Source organism: Pinus tabuliformis, chromosome 9 (assembly GCF_031772625.1).
Source record: "Pinus tabuliformis cultivar Carrire ecotype Pingquan chromosome 9, CPIR1, whole genome shotgun sequence".
Lineage (NCBI taxonomy): Eukaryota > Viridiplantae > Streptophyta > Pinopsida > Pinales > Pinaceae > Pinus > Pinus tabuliformis.
This window is the reverse complement of record NC_142307.1, coordinates 827,174,816-827,180,051: the sequence shown is the minus strand read 5'-3', so window position 1 is coordinate 827,180,051 and position 5,236 is coordinate 827,174,816.

Below are 5,236 nucleotides of genomic sequence, written 5' to 3'. Positions count from 1 at the left end.
TGAGAGGATGGTGTCCATGATGCAGAGGAAGAGCCCGACACAACAGTATAGGAGCCTTTACCATTATGGTTTGATTCAGCTTGTGGTATTACATCAGTTGGCTCAGCAGGGCATCTCATGGGAGGAGTTTATCTCTCGTGAGCTTTTCACAGCACCACCACCGCCACATCCTGAGGTTATTCACGAGGAGGGAGGACCATCACAGCAGCATGACATCCCCGTGACTAGACATGTCAGCTCCTCACCATTGGTCACCTATCAGAGAGGCCAAAGGGCCTTATTTGCAGCAGCTCGGCGAGTACTTTCTCCACAGCATGTGGAAGGGGTCTCGCCTTCTTCATCGGCTCAGCGAGTGTTATCTCCACATCAGGTGGAAGGGGCCTCGCTTTCTTCAGCAGCACAGGTATCAGAGAGGGGCAAGCAGCCCAGGATTGATGAGGGACCATCAGGTGTTCCAGATATAGATCTTATTGATCTTGATGTCAGTTCTCCTAGCCGAGAGTCAAAGGAGATCATTCAGCACCTTAGAGCTGAAAATGATGCATTGCAGAGGAGATTAGAGGGGGCACAATGGACAATCTCATATCTAGAGCAGCGCAAAAAAAAGTTGGAGGATGAGCAAGCTCTTGATGAGTTGTGGAGGATCCGTAGTGACCGCAACTTGAATCGAAGAAGACCCGGTGATCCATTGCCCGCTGAGCGAGAGTCTATGCTTATCTAGCTCAATGCTCACTTGGAGAGGCTGTTGGCTAAGGCCAACCAAGATAAGAAATTGTTGAGAAACATGAAGAACCATTATTGGGCGAGGATGCACGTGTGCAAGGCAAAGATGAAGATGTTCCAAAGGCGGTTGGCCAAGGCACAAAAAAGGAGAAAGAGGCCCGATCCCCTCCACATTTTGGCCGAGGCTTCCTTGAAGGAGCAAGGCACTAAATAGCTTAGCCACAGCACAAATCCCAAGAAATTTTGAGCATTTTGGGTCAATTTTGGTTTTTTCAGGCAATTTACAGGTTTTGTCCATTAACGGGTCTCACCCCCCGCGCGACCCTTTCTCTTGGCAACTTCATTTTGCAAAAACTCAGCATTTCCAGATTTTTCATGAAAAGTTACATATGCTCATCCATTTCCAAGAGATTTTATGAAGTTTTGGGCCTCCAGAAAGTCAAAAAACAAGCAAAAAATGACTTTCTGCCACATTTTTGAGACACAGAAAGCAGTCTTGGGAGATTGCAATTTTGGAGGGGCAAATGACCACCAAATTCAGAAATTCTAGTTGGGTTGGAAAGTAGACTCACAGACCTTTCCAACAAGCCTACTCTTGCTCAATTTGGACACCTGGAAGTGCCCCAAAAGTGCCCTCAAAGGCGCGCGACCTGTCAGGCATAGACGCGCGACCTATCAGGCAATTTTCTCAAAATTTTACTGTACAGCTCAGAAAAACGCAGATTTGACCATGTTTGACTTTTTGGAGTGGATTGTTATCCTCCTTGATGTAAATAATGTAATTTTTTGATACTTTTACACTTATGTATCTCTTCTAGAAGATTCATTCATGAAATAGGTGAAAATTAAATGAGTGAATTGGTTTCCTAGCTTATAGAGGCAAGTTGTTTTGACTGCCTAGTTTTTAGTGCTTAGTTTAGAAGTGGTTGAAACAGCTCCTAGGATAGTGAGCTCGACCCCTAGAGGCAGGGAAAGATGTTAGATGATCTATATTATGTACTTTCTGGCTCATTTTCATGGTTGGACTCTTGAGGGAGAAGCTATCATTGTATTATTCACTGTATCTCTGTAATTTTTGGCTAAGGAAGACCAGGGTTTTGCAGTCCTTTTTGGGATTCTTGTGGTTACATGTATTGATGGTGTGTTTCTCTATGTACTTGTAAGTGTGTTATGTGAATCATTTCCTTTCTTTTCCTTCTGCACATTAAACAAATGAAGTGTTAAAGTAGAATTCATGACTGTCATGCTCTGCTTTTAAGTTTGTTTAATTTCAATGTTTTCTACTGTTTAAGGAGAATTCAAAGTTATTGTTTGCTCTCCTTAGCTCCTCACCTGTCTTTCTCATCCATTCACCTCAATCTAAGGCATCAATACTGTCTCCTATCTCGCCCCAAAGAACCCCCTGCAGAAACTGTGTCCAATTCCCGCACCCAAAATTGCCATCTCCTCAATTTGCCACCAAAAACCCTAAAAACCCCAAATCAACCCATTCGATCAGTTTACTAGCCTAAAATCAGTGTTACCCTATTGGTCATCTCACCAATTGAAGATCTTTACCGAGATAGACCGGAGAGAGCCCTCTCCTGCCCCGTAGGGCTAGCTACGAGGCTAAGTGGTTTGATGTTGCCTTGAGGTTTACCTTTCTCAGCCTGAGGTGAAATTTCAAGCATTAACAGGATCTTTGGTTGAGTTTATTTTGACTTGTAATTAATTAATTCAGTTTAACTGAATTAAAGTCAGTTAAACTAGTTCCAACTGTTGGAGGAACTAGTGGGAGGTCTGGTAGTGTGGTGTTGTTTGCAATGATCAACCAGTAAACTAATGATTCACTCATAAATAACTCATGCATGTCAAATCTAAGAGTTACCCAGTTGAGATTGGAGTTCAGGGACTGTGTACGATCAGTTGTATAATATTCAAATTGTGTAGGTGGTGCATGCAGTCAGAGGAAATCCTATGAGGATTGCACAATTTCAATTGAGGAATTTCCCTAACTAACAGGGGTTTATTTCCCAAGGAAACAATGTAAGAAAATAGGGACTTGGGCAAGCAGAAAATTGCTTAAGTATTGTCCTGGGCTTGTCTAGGAAGGTGTGAGACAGATAAAGATAGTGCAAAGGTTGCTTGAGCTTGAGCAAAGCATTGTAATCTTCTCATATTTTTTGACTAATGGAATATATAGATAGTAGGGGTTTTTAGCAGTGGATTTCCCCAGGAAATCATTGTGTTATGTGTTGATTGAATTCTTTCTCTTGTATGTTTTTTGATTTCACGATCGTATAATTGTTTCTGCTAATGAGTATAGTAGTTTCAAGTCTATTGTTTTAGCATATTACAATTAGTGGTTTGAATTTCCAAGGAATTTCTACAGGACATATCTTATGAATTCTTTATTCATTATAAGGGCTAAAATATAAATTATGAATACCAACCATAGTTACAAAATTCAACACTCCCTCTTAGCTAGGGAGGTATTCATAATGACTAGACAAAATTTCCTTGTGAATAAATTTCTCTAAGAAAAGGTTATAACAAATTGTCACCATAATCGGGTCACAATTGTGACACATGGTAATCCAATATCATCAACCATTTACCATAATTTGAGTCAACACTTCAGACCTAAGGTGTATCCTCACCATAATTCGGGTCAATGCTTCAGATACATGGTAAATCAACTGCATCATCTACTAATCATCCTTCGGGGTCAATACTTTAGACCTATGGTCTGTGCTCACCATAATTCGGCGCAGTACTTCAGACACATGGGATGTTGTTTAGCATACTAATCACCATAATCTAGGTCGGTTCCTGACACATGGTATCTAGAATAGTCTTAGTCCACCATCATTTAGGTCAATGACACATGGTGAATCGTTTAAGGCCATACTCTAATTGCATAATCCAAGGCCCAATGCTAAATGAACATGATGCTTTAGGACTATTCTTCCTCATTCAAATCAACATACAAGACATGAGAAGAATAATTGTCCTTTGCTAGATCATTCTCCCTAATCGAGTTAATATACTTGTCACAAGGAGAATGTCAGCTCATGATGTTATCCCATTAGCACTCCCTCTCAATGAGAGAGACATTCTCAACAAGTCCAAACTATACAAATTTTGGTTTGGATGGAGGTTTTGTAAGAATATCAACAATCTGCTCATCAGTGGAGGCATATTGGAGCTTCATTTCTCCCTTATGCACCATGTCACAGATGAAGTGGTACTTGATCTAAATGTGCTTCAACCTATCATGGAAAACTAGATTTTCTACCAGCTTCAAACAACTTTGATTATCACAATATATCACGGTCGGCTCAAGCACATGATCAAACATTTCTGCGATTATCTTTCGAAGCCACACTACTTCACAACTGGCCTTGCTACCTACAATATAATTTTCCTCGGTAGTATTGTGTGCAAAAAATGTCTGCTTTGCTCATCCACGAGATCATAGCAGAGCCTAATCTAAAGAACCTCTGAAGGTACTCTTTCTGTCTTCAAAACTCCCTACCAATATGCATATGTGTAACCCTGCAATTGTATATCACCGTTTGAGACATATCTCAAACCATAGTCAATCATACCATGCAAGTATCTCAATATATGCTTTGCTGCAATCCAGTGATCATATCTCAGTTCCACGTAGAGCAAGCTCAATGTGTTCACTGCAAAGAAAATGTTTGTTCTGGTACTAACCAAATACATCAGTGATCCAATCATCTTCTGATACATGGATCTATCAAATCTGACTCATAATCTCTCAAATTTCTTAGATTTGCCACAATGGGAGTTGAAATCGATTTAAATTCCATCATTACAAACTTCTGCAGGATCTTGATAATACATTTTCCTTGACCAATAAAGATATCGTCGAGATTTTTCCATACTTCTAGTCCCAAATAGTAGTGCAGCAAACCAAGATCCTTCATATCAAATTCATATACCAACTCCTTACTTTAAATAATGAACTGCTCCAAACCTACCAAAAATAAGTCATCAACATACAATAATATAATCATATATTCATTCTTCTTGACCTTGAAATACATGTTTGGATCAACATCACTTTTGGAGAAACCAAGTCTTGTCAAATAACTATCAATTCATGTATACTAGGCTCTCGATGCTTGCTTAAGTCCATACAAGGATTTCTTTAATCTGTAAACGTGATACTCTCTTCCATGGACCTTAAAACCTTGAGGTTGCTCTATGTACACTTCTTCCTTAGTCACTGTTAATTTTAGGTATGTTGTATGCTAGAGAGAAATTTATTTGAATCTTCACAGTTAGCTCAATATCTTTTCCAGATTAGCAATCACATCAGCATTAAAGTAATCTGTAGATAGAACATAAATATAAATTGCAGAAGACAAGTCAAGTCAAGAGGACACAAGATGTGGCGCTAGCCAGGGACAAATCCCAATGTGGGGAAACCCTTGATCAATTCTTCTTATATTTTCTTCAATAGTTCAGCACACAGAGAGAGAGAGGGAGAGAGAGAGAGAGC